The following is a 22,009-nucleotide window of genomic DNA, read 5'->3' on the forward strand; positions in this document are numbered from 1 at the left end:
GGAGGGTGAATCAGAAGAAGCAGAAGAAGGAGAAGGAGAAGGTGAATCCTGGAGTGTGAATCAGAAGAAGCAGAAGAAGGAGAAGGAGAAGGTGAAGACTGGAGGGTGAATCAGAAGAAGTAGAAGAAGGAGAAGGAGAAGGTGAAGTCTGGAGGGTGAATCAGAAGAAGTAGAAGAAGGAGAAGGAGAAGGCGAAGACTGGAGGGTGAATCAGAAGAAGCAGAAGAAGGAGAAGGAGAAGGTGAAGTCTGGAGGGTGAATCAGAAGAAGCAGAAGAAGGAGAAGGAGAAGATGAAGTCTGGAGGGTGAATCAGAAGTAGAAGAAGGAGAAGGAGAAGGTGAGGTCTGGAGGGTGAATCAGAAGAAGCAGAAGAAGGAGAAGGAGAAGGTGAAGTCTGAAGGGTGAATCAGAAGAAGCAGAAGAAGGAGAAGGAGAAGGTGAAGTCTGGAGGGTGAATCAGAAGAAGCAGAAGAAGGAGAAGGAGAAGGTGAAGTCTGGAGGGTGAATCAGAAGAAGCAGAAGAAGGAGAAGGAGAAGGTGAAGTCTGGAGGGTGAATCGGAAGAAGTAGAAGAAGGAGAATGAGAAGGTGAAGTCTGGAGGGTGAATCAGAAGAAGTAGAAGAAGGAGAAGGAGAAGATGAAGTCTGGAGGGTGAATCAGAAGAAGCAGAAGAAGGAGAAGGAGAAGGTGAAGTCTGGAGGGTGAATCAGAAGAAGCAGAAGAAGGAGAAGGAGAAGATGAAGTCTGGAGGGTGAATCAGAAGAAGTAGAAGAAGGAGAAGGAGAAGGTGAAGTCTGGAGGGTGAATCAGAAGAAGCAGAAGAAGGAGAAGGAGAAGGTGAAGTCTGGAGGGTGAATCAGAAGAAGTAGAAGAAGGAGAAAGAGAAGGTGAAGTCTGGAGGGTGAAGCAGAAGAAGCAGAAGAAGGAGAAGGAGAAGGTGAAGTCAGGAGGGTGAATCAGAAGAAGTAGAAGAAGGAGAAGGAGAAGGTGAAGTCAGGAGGGTGAATCAGAAGAAGCAGAAGAAGGAGAAGGAGAAGGTGAAGTCTGGAGGGTGAATCAGAAGAATCAGAAGAAGGAGAAGGAGAAGGTGAAGTCTGGAGGGTGAATCAGAAGAAGCAGAAGAAAGAGAAGGAGAAGGTGAAGTCTGGAGGGTGAAGGAGAAGAAGTAGACGAAGGAGAAGGAGAAGGTGAAGACTGGAGGGTGAATCAGAAGAAGTAGAAGAAGGAGAAGGAGAAGGTGAAGTCTGGAGGGTGAATCAGAAGAAGGAGAAGAAGGAGAAGGAGAAGGTGAAGTCTGGAGGGTGAATCAGAAGAAGCAGAAGAAGGAGAAGGAGAAGGTGAAGTCTGGAGGGTGAATCAGAAGAAGCAGATGAAGGAGAAGGAGAAGATGAAGTATGGAGGGTGAATCAGAAGAAGTAGAAGAAGGAGAAGGAGAAGGTGAGGTCTGGAGGGTTAATCAGAAGAAGCAGAAGAAGGAGAAGGAGAAAGTGAAGTCTGGAGGGTGAATCAGAAGAAGCAGAAAAGGAGAAGGAGAAGGTGAAGTCTGGAGGGTGAATCGGAAGAAGTAGAAGAAGGAGAAGGAGAAGGTGAAGTCTGGAGGGTGAATCAGAAGAAGTAGAAGAAGGAGAAGGAGAAGATGAAGTCTGGAGGGTGAATCAGAAGAAGCAGAAGAAGGAGAAGGAGATGGTGAAATCTGGAGGGTGAATCAGAAGAAGCAGAAGAAGGAGAAGGAGAAGATGAAGTCTGGAGGGTGAATCAGAAGAAGTAGAAGAAGGAGAAGGAGAAGGTGAAGTCTGGAGGGTGAATCAGAAGAAGCAGAAGAAGGAGAAGGAGAAGGTGAAGTCTGGAGGGTGAATCAGAAGAAGCAGAAGAAGGAGAAGGAGAAGGAGAAGTCTGGAGGGTGAATCAGAAGAAGCAGAAGGAGGAGAAGGAGAAGGTGAAGTCTGGAGAGTGAATCAGAAGAAGCAGAAGAAGGAGAAGGAGAAGGTGAAGTCTGGAGGGTGAATCGGAAGAAGTAGAAGAAGGAGAAGGAGAAGGTGAAGTCTGGAGGGTGAATCAGAAGAAGTAGAAGAAGGAGAAGGAGAAGATGAAGTATGGAGGGTGAATCAGAAGAAGCAGAAGAAGGAGAAGGAGAAGGTGAAGTCTGGAGGGTGAATCAGAAGAAGCAGAAGAAGGAGAAGGAGAAGATGAAGTCTGGAGGGTGAATCAGAAGAAGTAGAAGAAGGAGAAGGAGAATGTGAAGTCTGTAGGGTGAATCAGAAGAAGCAGAAGAAGGAGAAGGAGAAGGTGAAGTCTGGAGGGTGAATCAGAAGATGCAGAAGAAGGAGAAGGAGAAGGAGAAGTCTGGAGGGTGAATCAGAAGAAGCAGAATAAGGAGAAGGAGAAGGTGAAGTCTGGAGGGTGAATCAGAAGAAGCAGAAGAAGGAGAAGGAGAAGGTGAAGTCTGGGGGGTGAATCAGAAGAAGTAGAAGAAGGAGAAGGAGAAGGTGAAGTCTGGAGGGTGAAGCAGAAGAAGTAGAAGAAGGAGAAGGTGAAGTCAGGAGGGTGAATCAGAAGAAGTAGAAGAAGGAGAAGGAGAAGGTGAAGTCAGGAGGGTGAATCAGAAGAAGCAGAAGAAGGAGAAGGTGAAGTCTGGAGGGTGAATCAGAAGAATCAGAAGAAGGAGAAGGTGAAGTCTGGAGGGTGAATCAGAAGAAGCAGAAGAAAGAGAAGGAGAAGGTGAAGTCTGGAGGGTGAAGCAGAAGAAGCAGACGAAGGAGAAGGAGAAGGTGAAGACTGGAGGGTGAATCAGAAGAAGTAGAAGAAGGAGAAGGAGAAGGTGAAGTCTGGAGGGTGAATCAGAAGAAGTAGAAGAAGGAGAAGGAGAAGGTGAAGTCTGGAGGGTGAATCAGAAGAAGCAGAAGAAGGAGAAGGAGAAGGTGAAGTCTGGAGGCTGAATCAGAAGAAGCAGATGAAGGAGAAGGAGATGATGAAGTATGGAGGGTGAATCAGAAGAAGTAGAAGAAGGAGAAGGAGAAGGTGAGGTCTGGAGGGTGAATCAGGAGAAGCAGAAGAAGGAGAAGGAGAAAGTGAAGTCTGGAGGGTGAATCAGAAGAAGCAGAAGAAGGAGAAGGAGAAGGTGAAGTCTGGAGGGTGAATCAGAAGAAGCAGAAGAAGGAGAAGGAGAAGGTGAAGTCAGGAGGGTGAATCAGAAGAAGCAGAAAAAGGAGAAGGAGAAGGTGAAGTTAGGAGGGTGAATCAGAAGAAGCAAAAGAAGGAGAAGGAGAAGGTGAAGTCAGGGGGGTGAAGCAGAAGAAGTAGAAGATGGAGAAGGAGAAGGTGAAGTCAGGAGGGTGAAGCAGAAGAAGCAGAAGAAGGAGAAGGAAAGGTGAAGTCTGGAGGGCGCAGCAGAAGAAGCAGAAGAAGGAGAAGGAGAAGGTGAAGTCTGGAGGGTGAAGCAGAAGAAGCAGAAGAAGGAGAAGGAGAAGATGAAGTCTGGAGGGTGAATCGGAAGAAGTAGAAGAAGGAGAAGGAGAAGGTGAAGTCTGGAGGGTGAATCAGTAGAAGTAGAAGAAGGAGAAGGAGAAGATGAAGTCTGGAGGGTGAATCAGAAGAAGCAGAAGAAGGAGAAGAAGAAGGTGAAGTCTGGAGGGTGAATCAGAAGAAGCAGAAGAAGGAGAAGGAGAAGATGAAGACTGGAGGGTGAATCAGAAGAAGTAGAAGAAGGAGAAGGTGAAGTCTGGAGGGTGAATCAGAAGAAGCAGAAGAAGGAGAAGGAGAAGGTGAAGTCTGGAGGGTGAATCAGAAGAAGCAGAAGAAGGAGAAGGAGAAGGAGAAGTCTGGAGGGTGAATCAGAAGAAGCAGAAGGAGGAGAAGGAGAAGGTGAAGTCTGGAGGGTGAATCAGAAGAAGCAGAAGAAGGAGAAGGAGAAGGTGAAGTCTGAAGGGTGAATCAGAAGAAGTAGAAGAAGGAGAAGGAGAAGGTGAAGTCTGGAGGGTGAAGCAGGAGAAGTAGAAGAAGGAGAAGGAGAGGGTGAAGTCAGGAGGGTGAATCAGAAGAAGTAGAAGAAGGAGAAGGAGAAGGTGAAGTCAGGAGGGTGAATCAGAAGAAGCAGAAGAAGGAGAAGGAGAAGGTGAAGTCTGGAGGGTGAATCAGAAGAATCAGAAGAAGGAGAAGGAGAAGGTGAAGTCTGGAGGGTGAATCAGAAGAAGCAGAAGAAAGAGAAGGAGAAGGTGAAGTCTGGAGGGTGAAGCAGAAGAAGCAGAAGAAGGAGAAGGAGAAGGTGAAGACTGGAGGGTGAATCAGAAGAAGTAGAAGAAGGAGAAGGAGAAGGTTAAGTCTGGAGGGTGAATCAGAGGAAGTAGAAGAAGGAGAAGGAGAAGGTGAAGTCTGGAAGGTGAATCAGAAGAAGCAGAAGAAGGAGAAGGAGAAGGTGAAGTCTGGAGGGTGAATCAGAAGAAGCAGAAGAAGGAGAAGGAGAAGATGAAGTCTGGAGGGTGAATCAGAAGAAGTAGAAGAAGGAGAAGGAGAAGGTGAGGTCTGGAGGGTGAATCAGAAGAAGCAGAAGAAGGAGAAGGAGAAAGTGAAGTCTGGAGGGTGAATCAGAAGAAGCAGAAGAAGGAGAAGGAGAAGGTGAAGTCTGGAGTGTGAATCAGAAGAAGCAGAAGAAGGAGAAGTAGAAGGTGAAGTCAGGAGGGTGAATCAGAAGAAGCAGAAGAAGGAGAAGGAGAAGGTGAAGTTAGGAGGGTGAATCAGAAGAAGCAAAAGAAGGAGAAGGAGAAGGTGAAGTTAGGGGGGTGAAGCAGAAGAAGTAGAAGAAGGAGAAGGAGAAGGTAAAGTCTGGAGGGTGAATCAGAAGAAGTAGAAGAAGGAGAAGGAGAAGGTGAAGTCAGGAGGGTGAAGCAGAATAAGCAGAAGAAGGAGAAGGAGAAGGTGAAGTCTGGAGGGCGAAGCAGAAGAAGCAGAAGAAGGAGAAGGAGAAGGTGAAGACTGGAGGGTGAATCAGAAGAAGCAGAAGAAGGAGAAGGAGAAGGTGAAGTCTGGAGGGTGAATCAGAAGAAGTAGAAGAAGGAGAAGGAGAAGGTGAAGTCTGGAGGGTGAATCAGAAGAAGCAGAAGAAGGAGAAGGAGAAGGTGAAGTCTGGAGGCTGAATCAGAAGAAGCAGATGAAGGAGAAGGAGATGATGAAGTATGGAGGGTGAATCAGAAGAAGTAGAAGAAGGAGAAGGAGAAGGTGAGGTCTGGAGGGTGAATCAGGAGAAGCAGAAGAAGGAGAAGGAGAAAGTGAAGTCTGGAGGGTGAATCAGAAGAAGCAGAAGAAGGAGAAGGAGAAGGTGAAGTCTGGAGGGTGAATCAGAAGAAGCAGAAGAAGGAGAAGGAGAAGGTGAAGTCAGGAGGGTGAATCAGAAGAAGCAGAAAAAGGAGAAGGAGAAGGTGAAGTTAGGAGGGTGAATCAGAAGAAGCAAAAGAAGGAGAAGGAGAAGGTGAAGTCAGGGGGGTGAAGCAGAAGAAGTAGAAGAAGGAGAAGGAGAAGGTGAAGTCAGGAGGGTGAAGCAGAAGAAGCAGAAGAAGGAGAAGGAAAGGTGAAGTCTGGAGGGCGCAGCAGAAGAAGCAGAAGAAGGAGAAGGAGAAGGTGAAGTCTGGAGGGTGAAGCAGAAGAAGCAGAAGAAGGAGAAGGAGAAGATGAAGTCTGGAGGGTGAATCGGAAGAAGTAGAAGAAGGAGAAGGAGAAGGTGAAGTCTGGAGGGTGAATCAGTAGAAGTAGAAGAAGGAGAAGGAGAAGATGAAGTCTGGAGGGTGAATCAGAAGAAGCAGAAGAAGGAGAAGAAGAAGGTGAAGTCTGGAGGGTGAATCAGAAGAAGCAGAAGAAGGAGAAGGAGAAGATGAAGACTGGAGGGTGAATCAGAAGAAGTAGAAGAAGGAGAAGGTGAAGTCTGGAGGGTGAATCAGAAGAAGCAGAAGAAGGAGAAGGAGAAGGTGAAGTCTGGAGGGTGAATCAGAAGAAGCAGAAGAAGGAGAAGGAGAAGGAGAAGTCTGGAGGGTGAATCAGAAGAAGCAGAAGGAGGAGAAGGAGAAGGTGAAGTCTGGAGGGTGAATCAGAAGAAGCAGAAGAAGGAGAAGGAGAAGGTGAAGTCTGAAGGGTGAATCAGAAGAAGTAGAAGAAGGAGAAGGAGAAGGTGAAGTCTGGAGGGTGAAGCAGGAGAAGTAGAAGAAGGAGAAGGAGAGGGTGAAGTCAGGAGGGTGAATCAGAAGAAGTAGAAGAAGGAGAAGGAGAAGGTGAAGTCAGGAGGGTGAATCAGAAGAAGCAGAAGAAGGAGAAGGAGAAGGTGAAGTCTGGAGGGTGAATCAGAAGAATCAGAAGAAGGAGAAGGAGAAGGTGAAGTCTGGAGGGTGAATCAGAAGAAGCAGAAGAAAGAGAAGGAGAAGGTGAAGTCTGGAGGGTGAAGCAGAAGAAGCAGAAGAAGGAGAAGGAGAAGGTGAAGACTGGAGGGTGAATCAGAAGAAGTAGAAGAAGGAGAAGGAGAAGGTTAAGTCTGGAGGGTGAATCAGAGGAAGTAGAAGAAGGAGAAGGAGAAGGTGAAGTCTGGAGGGTGAATCAGAAGAAGCAGAAGAAGGAGAAGGAGAAGGTGAAGTCTGGAGGGTGAATCAGAAGAAGCAGAAGAAGGAGAAGGAGAAGATGAAGTCTGGAAATTGAATCAGAAGAAGCAGAAGAAGGAGAAGGAGAAAGTGAAGTCTGGAGGGTGAATCAGAAGAAGCAGAAGAAGGAGAAGGAGAAGGTGAAGTCTGGAGTGTGAATCAGAAGAAGCAGAAGAAGGAGAAGTAGAAGGTGAAGTCAGGAGGGTGAATCAGAAGAAGCAGAAGAAGGAGAAGGAGAAGGTGAAGTTAGGAGGGTGAATCAGAAGAAGCAAAAGAAGGAGAAGGAGAAGGTGAAGTTAGGGGGGTGAAGCAGAAGAAGTAGAAGAAGGAGAAGGAGAAGGTAAAGTCTGGAGGGTGAATCAGAAGAAGTAGAAGAAGGAGAAGGAGAAGGTGAAGTCAGGAGGGTGAAGCAGAAGAAGCAGAAGAAGGAGAAGGAGAAGGTGAAGTCTGGAGGGCGAAGCAGAAGAAGCAGAAGAAGGAGAAGGAGAAAGTGAAGTCAGGAGGGTGAAGCAGAAGAAGCAGAAGAAGGAGAAGGAGAAGGTGAAGTCTGGAGGGTGAAGCAGAAGAAGCAGAAGAAGGAGAAGGAGAAGGTGAAGCCTGGAGGGTGAAGCAGAAGAAGCAGAAGAAGGAGAAGTAGAAGGTGAAGTCAGGAGGGTGAATCAGAAGAAGTAGAAGAAGGAGAAGGAGAAGGTGAAGTCTGGAGGGTGAATCAGAAGAAGTAGAAGAAGGAGAAGGAGAAGGTGAAGTCTGGAGGGTGAATCAGAAGAAGTAGAAGGAGAAGGAGAAGGTGAAGTCTGCAGGGTGAATCAGAAGAAGTAGAAGAAGGAGTAGGAGAAGGTGAAGTCTGGAGGGTGAATCAGAAGAAGCGGAAGAAGGAGAGGGAGAAGGTGAAGTCTGGAGGGTTAATCAGAAGAAGTAGAAGAAGGAGAAGGAGAAGGTTTAGTCTGGAGGGTGAATCAGAAAAAGTAGACAAAGGAGAAGGAGAAGGTGAAGTCTGGAGGGTGAATCAGAAGAAGCAGAAGGAGAAGGAGAAGGTGAAGTCTGGAGGGTGAATCAGAAGAAGCAGAAGAAGGAGAAGGAGAAGGTGAAGTCTGGAGGGTGAATCAGAAGAAGCAGAGGAAGGAGAATGAGAAGGTGAAGTCTGGAGGGTGAATCAAAAGAAGTAGAATAAGGAGAAGGAGAAGGTGAAGTCTGGAGGGTGAATCAGAAGAAGCAGAAGAAGGAGAAGGAGAAGATGAAGTCTGGAGGGTGAATCAGAAGAAGTAGAAGAAGAAGAAGGAGAAGGTGAAGTCTGGAGGGTGAATCAGAAGAAGCAGAAGAAGGAGAAGGAGAAGGTGAAGTCTGGAGGGTGAATCAGAAGAAGCAGAAGAAGGAGAAGGAGAAGGAGAAGTCTGGAGGGTGAATCAGAAGAAGCAGAAGGAGGAGAAGGAGAAGGTGAAGTCTGGAGGGTGAATCAGAAGAAGCAGAAGAAGGAGAAGGAGAAGGTGAAGTCTGGAGGGTGAATCAGAAGAAGTAGAAGAAGAAGGAGAAGGTGAAGTCTGGAGGGTGAAGCAGGAGAAGTAGAAGAAGGAGAAGGAGAGGGTGAAGTCAGGAGGGTGAATCAGAAGAAGTAGAAGAAGGAGAAGGAGAAGGTGAAGTCAGGAGGGTGAATCAGAAGAAGCAGAAGAAGGAGAAGGAGAAGGTGAAGTCTGGAGGGTGAATCAGAAGAATCAGAAGAAGGAGAAGGAGAAGGTGAAGTCTGGAGGGTGAATCAGAAGAAGCAGAAGAAAGAGAAGGAGAAGGTGAAGTCTGGAGGGTGAAGCAGAAGAAGCAGAAGAAGGAGAAGGAGAAGGTGAAGACTGGAGGGTGAATCAGAAGAAGTAGAAGAAGGAGAAGGAGAAGGTGAAGTCTGGAGGATGAATCAGAAGAAGTAGAAGAAGGAGAAGGAGAAGGTGAAGTCTGGAGGGTGAATCAGAAGAATCAGAAGAAGGAGAAGGAGAAGGTGAAGTCTGGAGGGTGAAGCAGAAGAAGCAGACGAAGGAGAAGGAGAAGCTGAAGACTGGAGGATGAATCAGAAGAAGTAGAAGAAGGAGAAGGAGAAGGTGAAGTCTGGAGGGTGAATCAGAAGAAGTAGAAGAAGGAGAAGGAGAAGGTGAAGTCTGGAGGGTGAATCAGAAGAAGCAGAAGAAGGAGAAGGAGAAGGTGAAGTCTGGAGGCTGAATCAGAAGAAGCAGATGAAGGAGAAGGAGAAGGTGAAGTCTGGAGGCTGAATCAGAAGAAGCAGATGAAGGAGAAGGAGAAGATGAAGTATGGAGGGTGAATCAGAAGAAGTAGAAGAAGGAGAAGGAGAAGGTGAGGTCTGGAGGGTGAATCAGGAGAAGCAGAAGAAGGATAAGGAGAAAGTGAAGTCTGGAGGGTGAATCAGAAGAAGCAGAAGAAGGAGAAGGAGAAGGTGAAGTCTGGAGGGTGAATCAGAAGAAGCAGAAGAAGGAGAAGGAGAAGGTGAAGTCAGGAGGGTGAATCAGAAGAAGCAGAAAAAGGAGAAGGAGAAGGTGAAGTTAGGAGGGTGAATCAGAAGAAGCAAAAGAAGGAGAAGGAGAAGGTGAAGTCAGGGGGGTGAAGCAGAAGAAGTAGAAGAAGGAGAAGGAGAAGGTGAAGTCAGGAGGGTGAAGCAGAAGAAGCAGAAGAAGGAGAAGGAAAGGTGAAGTCTGGAGGGCGCAGCAGAAGAAGCAGAAGAAGGAGAAGGAGAAGGTGAAGTCTGGAGGGTGAAGCAGAAGAAGCAGAAGAAGGAGAAGGAGAAGATGAAGTCTGGAGGGTGAATCGGAAGAAGTAGAAGAAGGAGAAGGAGAAGGTGAAGTCTGGAGGGTGAATCAGAAGAAGTAGAAGAAGGAGAAGGAGAAGATGAAGTCTGGAGGGTGAATCAGAAGAAGCAGAAGAAGGAGAAGAAGAAGGTGAAGTCTGGAGGGTGAATCAGAAGAAGCAGAAGAAGGAGAAGGAGAAGATGAAGTCTGGAGGGTGAATCAGAAGAAGTAGAAGAAGGAGAAGGTGAAGTCTGGAGGGTGAATCAGAAGAAGCAGAAGAAGGAGAAGGAGAAGGTGAAGTCTGGAGGGTGAATCAGAAGAAGCAGAAGAAGGAGAAGGAGAAGGAGAAGTCTGGAGGGTGAATCAGAAGAAGCAGAAGGAGGAGAAGGAGAAGGTGAAGTCTGGAGGGTGAATCAGAAGAAGCAGAAGAAGGAGAAGGAGAAGGTGAAGTCTGAAGGGTGAATCAGAAGAAGTAGAAGAAGGAGAAGGAGAAGGTGAAGTCTGGAGGGTGAAGCAGGAGAAGTAGAAGAAGGAGAAGGAGAGGGTGAAGTCAGGAGGGTGAATCAGAAGAAGTAGAAGAAGGAGAAGGAGAAGGTGAAGTCAGGAGGGTGAATCAGAAGAAGCAGAAGAAGGAGAAGGAGAAGGTGAAGTCTGGAGGGTGAATCAGAGGAAGTAGAAGAAGGAGAAGGAGAAGGTGAAGTCTGGAGGGTGAATCAGAAGAAGCAGAAGAAGGAGAAGGAGAAGGTGAAGTCTGGAGGGTGAATCAGAAGAAGCAGAAGAAGGAGAAGGAGAAGATGAAGTCTGGAGGGTGAATCAGAAGAAGTAGAAGAAGGAGAAGGAGAAGGTGAGGTCTGGAGGGTGAATCAGAAGAAGCAGAAGAAGGAGAAGGAGAAAGTGAAGTCTGGAGGGTGAATCAGAAGAAGCAGAAGAAGGAGAAGGAGAAGGTGAAGTCTGGAGTGTGAATCAGAAGAAGCAGAAGAAGGAGAAGTAGAAGGTGAAGTCAGGAGGGTGAATCAGAAGAAGCAGAAGAAGGAGAAGGAGAAGGTGAAGTTAGGAGGGTGAATCAGAAGAAGCAAAAGAAGGAGAAGGAGAAGGTGAAGTTAGGGGGGTGAAGCAGAAGAAGTAGAAGAAGGAGAAGGAGAAGGTAAAGTCTGGAGGGTGAATCAGAAGAAGTAGAAGAAGGAGAAGGAGAAGGTGAAGTCAGGAGGGTGAAGCAGAAGAAGCAGAAGAAGGAGAAGGAGAAGGTGAAGTCTGGAGGGCGAAGCAGAAGAAGCAGAAGAAGGAGAAGGAGAAAGTGAAGTCTGGAGGGTGAAGCAGAAGAAGCAGAAGAAGGAGAAGGAGAAGGTGAAGTCTGGAGGGTGAATCAGAAGAAGTAGAAGAAGGAGAAGGAGAAGGTGAAGTCAGGAGGGTGAAGCAGAAGAAGCAGAAGAAGGAGAAGGAGAAGGTGAAGTCTGGAGGGTGAAGCAGAAGAAGCAGAAGAAGGAGAAGGAGAAGGTGAAGCCTGGAGGGTGAAGCAGAAGAAGCAGAAGAAGGAGAAGTAGAAGGTGAAGTCAGGAGGGTGAATCAGAAGAAGTAGAAGAAGGAGAAGGAGAAGGTGAAGTCTGGAGGGTGAATCAGAAGAAGTAGAAGAAGGAGAAGGAGAAGGTGAAGTCTGGAGGGTGAATCAGAAGAAGTAGAAGGAGAAGGAGAAGGTGAAGTCTGCAGGGTGAATCAGAAGAAGTAGAAGAAGGAGAAGGAGAAGGTGAAGTCTGGAGGGTGAATCAGAAGAAGCGGAAGAAGGAGAAGGAGAAGGTGAAGTCTGGAGGGTGAATCAGAAGAAGTAGAAGAAGGAGAAGGAGATGGTTTAGTCTGGAGGGTGAATCAGAAAAAGTAGACAAAGGAGAAGGAGAAGGTGAAGTCTGGAGGGTGAATCAGAAGAAGCAGAAGGAGAAGGAGAAGGTGAAGTCTGGAGGGTGAATCAGAAGAAGCAGAAGAAGGAGAAGGAGAAGGTGAAGTCTGGAGGGTGAATCAGAAGAAGCAGAGGAAGGAGAATGAGAAGGTGAAGTCTGGAGGGTGAATCAAAAGAAGTAGAAGAAGGAGAAGGAGAAGGTGAAGTCTGGAGGGTGAATCAGAAGAAGCAGAAGAAGGAGAAGGAGAAGATGAAGTCTGGAGGGTGAATCAGAAGAAGTAGAAGAAGAAGAAGGAGAAGGTGAAGTCTGGAGGGTGAATCAGAAGAAGCAGAAGAAGGAGAAGGAGAGGGTGAAGTCTGGAGGGTGAATCAGAAGAAGCAGAAGAAGGAGAAGGAGAAGGAGAAGTCTGGAGGGTGAATCAGAAGAAGCAGAAGGAGGAGAAGGAGAAGGTGAAGTCTGGAGGGTGAATCAGAAGAAGCAGGAGAAGGAGAAGGTGAAGTCTGGAGGGTGAATCAGAAGAAGTAGAAGAAGAAGGAGAAGGTGAAGTCTGGAGGGTGAAGCAGGAGAAGTAGAAGAAGGAGAAGGAGAGGGTGAAGTCAGGAGGGTGAATCAGAAGAAGTAGAAGAAGGAGAAGGAGAAGGTGAAGTCAGGAGGGTGAATCAGAAGAAGCAGAAGAAGGAGAAGGAGAAGGTGAAGTCTGGAGGGTGAATCAGAAGAATCAGAAGAAGGAGAAGGAGAAGGTGAAGTCTGGAGGGTGAATCAGAAGAAGCAGAAGAAAGAGAAGGAGAAGGTGAAGTCTGGAGGGTGAAGCAGAAGAAGCAGAAGAAGGAGAAGGAGAAGGTGAAGACTGGAGCGTGAATCAGAAGAAGTAGAAGAAGGAGAAGGAGAAGGTGAAGTCTGGAGGGTGAATCAGAAGAAGTAGAAGAAGGAGAAGGAGAAGGTGAAGTCTGGAGGGTGAATCAGAAGAATCAGGAGAAGGAGAAGGAGAAGGTGAAGTCTGGAGGGTGAATCAGAAGAAGCAGAAGAAAGAGAAGGAGAAGGTGAAGTCTGGAGGGTGAAGCAGAAGAAGCAGACGAAGGAGAAGGAGAAGGTGAAGACTGGAGGGTGAATCAGAAGAAGTAGAAGAAGGAGAAGGAGAAGGTGAAGTCTGGAGGGTGAATCAGAAGAAGTAGAAGAAGGAGAAGGAGAAGGTGAAGTCTGGAGGGTGAATCCGAAGAAGCAGAAGAAGGAGAAGGAGAAGGTGAAGTCTGGAGGCTGAATCAGAAGAAGCAGATGAAGGAGAAGGAGAAGATGAAGTATGGAGGGTGAATCAGAAGAAGTAGAAGAAGGAGAAGGAGAAGGTGAGGTCTGGAGGGTGAATCAGGAGAAGCAGAAGAAGGATAAGGAGAAAGTGAAGTCTGGAGGGTGAATCAGAAGAAGCAGAAGAAGGAGAAGGAGAAGGTGAAGTCTGGAGGGTGAATCAGAAGAAGCAGAAGAAGGAGAAGGAGAAGGTGAAGTCAGGAGGGTGAATCAGAAGAAGCAGAAAAAGGAGAAGGAGAAGGTGAAGTTAGGAGGGTGAATCAGAAGAAGCAAAAGAAGGAGAAGGAGAAGGTGAAGTCAGGGGGGTGAAGCAGAAGAAGTAGAAGAAGGAGAAGGAGAAGGTGAAGTCAGGAGGGTGAAGCAGAAGAAGCAGAAGAAGGAGAAGGAAAGGTGAAGTCTGGAGGGCGCAGCAGAAGAAGCAGAAGAAGGAGAAGGAGAAGGTGAAGTCTGGAGGGTGAAGCAGAAGAAGCAGAAGAAGGAGAAGGAGAAGATGAAGTCTGGAGGGTGAATCGGAAGAAGTAGAAGAAGGAGAAGGAGAAGGTGAAGTCTGGAGGGTGAATCAGAAGAAGTAGAAGAAGGAGAAGATGAAGTCTGGAGGGTGAATCAGAAGAAGCAGAAGAAGGAGAAGAAGAAGGTGAAGTCTGGAGGGTGAATCAGAAGAAGCAGAAGAAGGAGAAGGAGAAGATGAAGTCTGGAGGGTGAATCAGAAGAAGTAGAAGAAGGAGAAGGTGAAGTCTGGAGGGTGAATCAGAAGAAGCAGAAGAAGGAGAAGGAGAAGGTGAAGTCTGGAGGGTGAATCAGAAGAAGCAGAAGAAGGAGAAGGAGAAGGAGAAGTCTGGAGGGTGAATCAGAAGAAGCAGAAGGAGGAGAAGGAGAAGGTGAAGTCTGGAGGGTGAATCAGAAGAAGCAGAAGAAGGAGAAGGAGAAGGTGAAGTCTGAAGGGTGAATCAGAAGAAGTAGAAGAAGGAGAAGGAGAAGGTGAAGTCTGGAGGGTGAAGCAGGAGAAGTAGAAGAAGGAGAAGGAGAGGGTGAAGTCAGGAGGGTGAATCAGAAGAAGTAGAAGAAGGAGAAGGAGAAGGTGAAGTCAGGAGGGTGAATCAGAAGAAGCAGAAGAAGGAGAAGGAGAAGGTGAAGTCTGGAGGGTGAATCAGAAGAATCAGAAGAAGGAGAAGGAGAAGGTGAAGTCTGGAGGGTGAATCAGAAGAAGCAGAAGAAAGAGAAGGAGAAGGTGAAGTCTGGAGGGTGAAGCAGAAGAAGCAGAAGAAGGAGAAGGAGAAGGTGAAGACTGGAGGGTGAATCAGAAGAAGTAGAAGAAGGAGAAGGAGAAGGTGAAGTCTGGAGGGTGAATCAGAGGAAGTAGAAGAAGGAGAAGGAGAAGGTGAAGTCTGGATGGTGAATCAGAAGAAGCAGAAGAAGGAGAAGGAGAAGGTGAAGTCTGGAGGGTGAATCAGAAGAAGCAGAAGAAGGAGAAGGGGAAGATGAAGTCTGGAGGGTGAATCAGAAGAAGTAGAAGAAGGAGAAGGAGAAGGTGAGGTCTGGAGGGTGAATCAGAAGAAGCAGAAGAAGGAGAAGGAGAAAGTGAATTCTGGAGGGTGAATCAGAAGAAGCAGAAGAAGGAGAAGGAGAAGGTGAAGTCTGGAGTGTGAATCAGAAGAAGCAGAAGAAGGAGAAGTAGAAGGTGAAGCCAGGAGGGTGAATCAGAAGAAGCAGAAGAAGGAGAAGGAGAAGGTGAAGTTAGGAGGGTGAATCAGAAGAAGCAAAAGAAGGAGAAGGAGAAGGTGAAGTCAGGGGGGTGAAGCAGAAGAAGTAGAAGAAGGAGAAGGAGAAGGTAAAGTCTGGAGGGTGAATCAGAAGAAGTAGAAGAAGGAGAAGGAGAAGGTGAAGTCAGGAGGGTGAAGCAGAAGAAGCAGAAGAAGGAGAAGGAGAAGGTGAAGTCTGGAGGGCGAAGCAGAAGAAGCAGAAGAAGGAGAAGGAGAAAGTGAAGTCTGGAGGGTGAAGCAGAAGAAGCAGAAGAAGGAGAAGGAGAAGGTGAAGTCTGGAGGGTGAATCAGAAGAAGTAGAAGAAGGAGAAGGAGAAGGTGAAGTCAGGAGGGTGAAGCAGAAGAAGCAGAAGAAGGAGAAGGAGAAGGTGAAGTGTGGAGGGTGAAGCAGAAGAAGCAGAAGAAGGAGAAGGAGAAGGTGAAGCCTGGAGGGTGAAGCAGAAGAAGCAGAAGAAGGAGAAGTAGAAGGTGAAGTCAGGAGGGTGAATCAGAAGAAGTAGAAGAAGGAGAAGGAGATGGTGAAGTCTGGAGGGTGAATCAGAAGAAGTAGAAGAAGGAGAAGGAGAAGGTGAAGACTGGAGGGTGAATCAGAAGAAGTAGAAGAAGGAGAAGGAGAAGGTGAAGATTGGAGGGTGAATCAGAAGAAGCAGAAGAAGGAGAAGGAGAAGGTGAAGTCTGGAGGGAGAAGCAGAAGAAGTAGAAGAAGGAGAAGGAGAAGGTGAAGTCTGGAGGGTGAATCAGAAGAAGTAGAAGGAGAAGGAGAAGGTGAAGTCTGCAGGGTGAATCAGAAGAAGTAGAAGAAGGAGAAGGAGAAGGTGAAGTCTGGAGGGTGAATCAGAAGAAGCGGAAGAAGGAGAAGGAGAAGGTGAAGTCTGGAGGGTGAATCAGAAGAAGTAGAAGAAGGAGAAGGAGAAGGTTTAGTCTGGAGGGTGAATCAGAAAAAGTAGACAAAGGAGAAGGAGAAGGTGAAGTCTGGAGGGTGAATCAGAAGAAGCAGAAGGAGAAGGAGAAGGTGAAGTCTGGAGGGTGAATCAGAGGAAGTAGAAGAAGGAGAAGGAGAAGGTGAAGTCTGGAGGGTGAATCAGAAGAAGCAGAAGAAGGAGAAGGAGAAGGTGAAGTCTGGAGGGTGAATCAGAAGAAGCAGAAGAAGGAGAAGGAGAAGATGAAGTCTGGAGGGTGAATCAGAAGAAGTAGAAGAAGGAGAAGGAGAAGGTGAGGTCTGGAGGGTGAATCAGAAGAAGCAGAAGAAGGAGAAGGAGAAAGTGAAGTCTGGAGGGTGAATCAGAAGAAGCAGAAGAAGGAGAAGGAGAAGGTGAAGTCTGGAGTGTGAATCAGAAGAAGCAGAAGAAGGAGAAGGAGAAGGTGAAGTCTGGAGGGCGAAGCAGAAGAAGCAGAAGAAGGAGAAGGAGAAAGTGAAGTCTGGAGGGTGAAGCAGAAGAAGCAGAAGAAGGAGAAGGAGAAGGTGAAGTCTGGAGGGTGAATCAGAAGAAGTAGAAGAAGGAGAAGGAGAAGGTGAAGTCAGGAGGGTGAAGCAGAAGAAGCAGAAGAAGGAGAAGGAGAAGGTGAAGTGTGGAGGGTGAAGCAGAAGAAGCAGAAGAAGGAGAAGGAGAAGGTGAAGCCTGGAGGGTGAAGCAGAAGAAGCAGAAGAAGGAGAAGTAGAAGGTGAAGTCAGGAGGGTGAATCAGAAGAAGTAGAAGAAGGAGAAGGAGATGGTGAAGTCTGGAGGGTGAATCAGAAGAAGTAGAAGAAGGAGAAGGAGAAGGTGAAGACTGGAGGGTGAATCAGAAGAAGTAGAAGAAGGAGAAGGAGAAGGTGAAGATTGGAGGGTGAATCAGAAGAAGCAGAAGAAGGAGAAGGAGAAGGTGAAGTCTGGAGGGAGAAGCAGAAGAAGTAGAAGAAGGAGAAGGAGAAGGTGAAGTCTGGAGGGTGAATCAGAAGAAGTAGAAGGAGAAGGAGAAGGTGAAGTCTGCAGGGTGAATCAGAAGAAGTAGAAGAAGGAGAAGGAGAAGGTGAAGTCTGGAGGGTGAATCAGAAGAAGCGGAAGAAGGAGAAGGAGAAGGTGAAGTCTGGAGGGTGAATCAGAAGAAGTAGAAGAAGGAGAAGGAGAAGGTTTAGTCTGGAGGGTGAATCAGAAAAAGTAGACAAAGGAGAAGGAGAAGGTGAAGTCTGGAGGGTGAATCAGAAGAAGCAGAAGGAGAAGGAGAAGGTGAAGTCTGGAGGGTGAATCAGAGGAAGTAGAAGAAGGAGAAGGAGAAGGTGAAGTCTGGAGGGTGAATCAGAAGAAGCAGAAGAAGGAGAAGGAGAAGGTGAAGTCTGGAGGGTGAATCAGAAGAAGCAGAAGAAGGAGAAGGAGAAGATGAAGTCTGGAGGGTGAATCAGAAGAAGTAGAAGAAGGAGAAGGAGAAGGTGAGGTCTGGAGGGTGAATCAGAAGAAGCAGAAGAAGGAGAAGGAGAAAGTGAAGTCTGGAGGGTGAATCAGAAGAAGCAGAAGAAGGAGAAGGAGAAGGTGAAGTCTGGAGTGTGAATCAGAAGAAGCAGAAGAAGGAGAAGTAGAAGGTGAAGTCAGGAGGGTGAATCAGAAGAAGCAGAAGAAGGAGAAGGAGAAGGTGAAGTTAGGAGGGTGAATCAGAAGAAGCAAAAGAAGGAGAAGGAGAAGGTGAAGTTAGGGGGGTGAAGCAGAAGAAGTAGAAGAAGGAGAAGGAGAAGGTAAAGTCTGGAGGGTGAATCAGAAGAAGTAGAAGAAGGAGAAGGAGAAGGTGAAGTCAGGAGGGTGAAGCAGAAGAAGCAGAAGAAGGAGAAGGAGAAGGTGAAGTCTGGAGGGCGAAGCAGAAGAAGCAGAAGAAGGAGAAGGAGAAAGTGAAGTCTGGAGGGTGAAGCAGAAGAAGCAGAAGAAGGAGAAGGAGAAGGTGAAGTCTGGAGGGTGAATCAGAAGAAGTAGAAGAAGGAGAAGGAGAAGGTGAAGTCAGGAGGGTGAAGCAGAAGAAGCAGAAGAAGGAGAAGGAGAAGGTGAAGTCTGGAGGGTGAAGCAGAAGAAGCAGAAGAAGGAGAAGGAGAAGGTGAAGCCTGGAGGGTGAAGCAGAAGAAGCAGAAGAAGGAGAAGTAGAAGGTGAAGTCAGGAGGGTGAATCAGAAGAAGTAGAAGAAGGAGAAGGAGAAGGTGAAGTCTGGAGGGTGAATCAGAAGAAGTAGAGGAAGGAGAAGGAGAAGGTGAAGTCTGGAGGGTGAATCAGAGGATGGAGAAGAAGGAGAAGGAGAAGGTGAAGTCTGGAGGGTGAATCAGAAGAAGCAGAAGAAGGAGAAGGAGAAGGTGAAGTCTGGAGGGTGAATCAGAAGAAGCAGAAGAAGGAGAAGGAGAAGATGAAGTCTGGAGGGTGAATCAGAAGAAGTAGAAGAAGGAGAAGGAGAAGGTGAGGTCTGGAGGGTGAATCAGAAGAAGCAGAAGAAGGAGAAGGAGAAAGTGAAGTCTGGAGGGTGAATCAGAAGAAGCAGAAGAAGGAGAAGGAGAAGGTGAAGTCTGGAGTGTGAATCAGAAGAAGCAGAAGAAGGAGAAGTAGAAGGTGAAGTCAGGAGGGTGAATCAGAAGAAGCAGAAGAAGGAGAAGGAGAAGGTGAAGTTAGGAGGGTGAATCAGAAGAAGCAAAAGAAGGAGAAGGAGAAGGTGAAGTTAGGGGGGTGAAGCAGAAGAAGTAGAAGAAGGAGAAGGAGAAGGTAAAGTCTGGAGGGTGAATCAGAAGAAGTAGAAGAAGGAGAAGGAGAAGGTGAAGTCAGGAGGGTGAAGCAGAAGAAGCAGAAGAAGGAGAAGGAGAAGGTGAAGTCTGGAGGGCGAAGCAGAAGAAGCAGAAGAAGGAGAAGGAGAAGGTGAAGACTGGAGGGTGAATCAGAAGAAGCAGAAGAAGGAGAAGGAGAAGGTGAAGTCTGGAGGGTGAATCAGAAGAAGTAGAAGAAGGAGAAGGAGAAGGTGAAGTCTGGAGGGTGAATCAGAAGAAGCAGAAGAAGGAGAAGGAGAAGGTGAAGTCTGGAGGCTGAATCAGAAGAAGCAGATGAAGGAGAAGGAGATGATGAAGTATGGAGGGTGAATCAGAAGAAGTAGAAGAAGGAGAAGGAGAAGGTGAGGTCTGGAGGGTGAATCAGGAGAAGCAGAAGAAGGAGAAGGAGAAAGTGAAGTCTGGAGGGTGAATCAGAAGAAGCAGAAGAAGGAGAAGGAGAAGGTGAAGTCTGGAGGGTGAATCAGAAGAAGCAGAAGAAGGAGAAGGAGAAGGTGAAGTCAGGAGGGTGAATCAGAAGAAGCAGAAAAAGGAGAAGGAGAAGGTGAAGTTAGGAGGGTGAATCAGAAGAAGCAAAAGAAGGAGAAGGAGAAGGTGAAGTCAGGGGGGTGAAGCAGAAGAAGTAGAAGAAGGAGAAGGAGAAGGTGAAGTCAGGAGGGTGAAGCAGAAGAAGCAGAAGAAGGAGAAGGAAAGGTGAAGTCTGGAGGGCGCAGCAGAAGAAGCAGAAGAAGGAGAAGGAGAAGGTGAAGTCTGGAGGGTGAAGCAGAAGAAGCAGAAGAAGGAGAAGGAGAAGATGAAGTCTGGAGGGTGAATCGGAAGAAGTAGAAGAAGGAGAAGGAGAAGGTGAAGTCTGGAGGGTGAATCAGTAGAAGTAGAAGAAGGAGAAGGAGAAGATGAAGTCTGGAGGGTGAATCAGAAGAAGCAGAAGAAGGAGAAGAAGAAGGTGAAGTCTGGAGGGTGAATCAGAAGAAGCAGAAGAAGGAGAAGGAGAAGATGAAGACTGGAGGGTGAATCAGAAGAAGTAGAAGAAGGAGAAGGTGAAGTCTGGAGGGTGAATCAGAAGAAGCAGAAGAAGGAGAAGGAGAAGGTGAAGTCTGGAGGGTGAATCAGAAGAAGCAGAAGAAGGAGAAGGAGAAGGAGAAGTCTGGAGGGTGAATCAGAAGAAGCAGAAGGAGGAGAAGGAGAAGGTGAAGTCTGGAGGGTGAATCAGAAGAAGCAGAAGAAGGAGAAGGAGAAGGTGAAGTCTGAAGGGTGAATCAGAAGAAGTAGAAGAAGGAGAAGGAGAAGGTGAAGTCTGGAGGGTGAAGCAGGAGAAGTAGAAGAAGGAGAAGGAGAGGGTGAAGTCAGGAGGGTGAATCAGAAGAAGTAGAAGAAGGAGAAGGAGAAGGTGAAGTCAGGAGGGTGAATCAGAAGAAGCAGAAGAAGGAGAAGGAGAAGGTGAAGTCTGGAGGGTGAATCAGAAGAATCAGAAGAAGGAGAAGGAGAAGGTGAAGTCTGGAGGGTGAATCAGAAGAAGCAGAAGAAAGAGAAGGAGAAGGTGAAGTCTGGAGGGTGAAGCAGAAGAAGCAGAAGAAGGAGAAGGAGAAGGTGAAGACTGGAGGGTGAATCAGAAGAAGTAGAAGAAGGAGAAGGAGAAGGTTAAGTCTGGAGGGTGAATCAGAGGAAGTAGAAGAAGGAGAAGGAGAAGGTGAAGTCTGGAGGGTGAATCAGAAGAAGCAGAAGAAGGAGAAGGAGAAGGTGAAGTCTGGAGGGTGAATCAGAAGAAGCAGAAGAAGGAGAAGGAGAAGATGAAGTCTGGAGGGTGAATCAGAAGAAGTAGAAGAAGGAGAAGGAGAAGGTGAGGTCTGGAGGGTGAATCAGAAGAAGCAGAAGAAGGAGAAGGAGAAAGTGAAGTCTGGAGGGTGAATCAGAAGAAGCAGAAGAAGGAGAAGGAGAAGGTGAAGTCTGGAGTGTGAATCAGAAGAAGCAGAAGAAGGAGAAGTAGAAGGTGAAGTCAGGAGGGTGAATCAGAAGAAGCAGAAGAAGGAGAAGGAGAAGGTGAAGTTAGGAGGGTGAATCAGAAGAAGCAAAAGAAGGAGAAGGAGAAGGTGAAGTTAGGGGGGTGAAGCAGAAGAAGTAGAAGAAGGAGAAGGAGAAGGTAAAGTCTGGAGGGTGAATCAGAAGAAGTAGAAGAAGGAGAAGGAGAAGGTGAAGTCAGGAGGGTGAAGCAGAAGAAGCAGAAGAAGGAGAAGGAGAAGGTGAAGTCTGGAGGGCGAAGCAGAAGAAGCAGAAGAAGGAGAAGGAGAAAGTGAAGTCAGGAGGGTGAAGCAGAAGAAGCAGAAGAAGGAGAAGGAGAAGGTGAAGTCTGGAGGGTGAAGCAGAAGAAGCAGAAGAAGGAGAAGGAGAAGGTGAAGCCTGGAGGGTGAAGCAGAAGAAGCAGAAGAAGGAGAAGTAGAAGGTGAAGTCAGGAGGGTGAATCAGAAGAAGTAGAAGAAGGAGAAGGAGAAGGTGAAGTCTGGAGGGTGAATCAGAAGAAGTAGAAGAAGGAGAAGGAGAAGGTGAAGTCTGGAGGGTGAATCAGAAGAAGTAGAAGGAGAAGGAGAAGGTGAAGTCTGCAGGGTGAATCAGAAGAAGTAGAAGAAGGAGTAGGAGAAGGTGAAGTCTGGAGGGTGAATCAGAAGAAGCGGAAGAAGGAGAAGGAGAAGGTGAAGTCTGGAGGGTTAATCAGAAGAAGTAGAAGAAGGAGAAGGAGAAGGTTTAGTCTGGAGGGTGAATCAGAAAAAGTAGACAAAGGAGAAGGAGAAGGTGAAGTCTGGAGGGTGAATCAGAAGAAGCAGAAGGAGAAGGAGAAGGTGAAGTCCGGAGGGTGAATCAGAAGAAGCAGAAGAAGGAGAAGGAGAAGGTGAAGTCTGGAGGGTGAATCAGAAGAAGCAGAGGAAGGAGAATGAGAAGGTGAAGTCTGGAGGGTGAATCAAAAGAAGTAGAAGAAGGAGAAGGAGAAGGTGAAGTCTGGAGGGTGAATCAGAAGAAGCAGAAGAAGGAGAAGGAGAAGATGAAGTCTGGAGGGTGAATCAGAAGAAGTAGAAGAAGAAGAAGGAGAAGGTGAAGTCTGGAGGGTGAATCAGAAGAAGCAGAAGAAGGAGAAGGAGAAGGTGAAGTCTGGAGGGTGAATCAGAAGAAGCAGAAGAAGGAGAAGGAGAAGGAGAAGTCTGGAGGGTGAATCAGAAGAAGCAGAAGGAGGAGAAGGAGAAGGTGAAGTCTGGAGGGTGAATCAGAAGAAGCAGAAGAAGGAGAAGGAGAAGGTGAAGTCTGGAGGGTGAATCAGAAGAAGTAGAAGAAGAAGGAGAAGGTGAAGTCTGGAGGGTGAAGCAGGAGAAGTAGAAGAAGGAGAAGGAGAGGGTGAAGTCAGGAGGGTGAATCAGAAGAAGTAGAAGAAGGAGAAGGAGAAGGTGAAGTCAGGAGGGTGAATCAGAAGAAGCAGAAGAAGGAGAAGGAGAAGGTGAAGTCTGGAGGGTGAATCAGAAGAATCAGAAGAAGGAGAAGGAGAAGGTGAAGTCTGGAGGGTGAATCAGAAGAAGCAGAAGAAAGAGAAGGAGAAGGTGAAGTCTGGAGGGTGAAGCAGAAGAAGCAGAAGAAGGAGAAGGAGAAGGTGAAGACTGGAGGGTGAATCAGAAGAAGTAGAAGAAGGAGAAGGAGAAGGTGAAGTCTGGAGGATGAATCAGAAGAAGTAGAAGAAGGAGAAGGAGAAGGTGAAGTCTGGAGGGTGAATCAGAAGAATCAGAAGAAGGAGAAGGAGAAGGTGAAGTCTGGAGGGTGAATCAGAAGAAGCAGAAGAAAGAGAAGGAGAAGGTGAAGTCTGGAGGGTGAAGCAGAAGAAGCAGACGAAGGAGAAGGAGAAGCTGAAGACTGGAGGATGAATCAGAAG

This window comes from Somniosus microcephalus, unplaced genomic scaffold, assembly GCF_052327205.1.
Source record: "Somniosus microcephalus isolate GS21.2 unplaced genomic scaffold, FLI_Smic_1.0 scaffold137, whole genome shotgun sequence".
In the NCBI taxonomy this organism is placed as follows: Eukaryota; Metazoa; Chordata; class Chondrichthyes; order Squaliformes; family Somniosidae; genus Somniosus; species Somniosus microcephalus.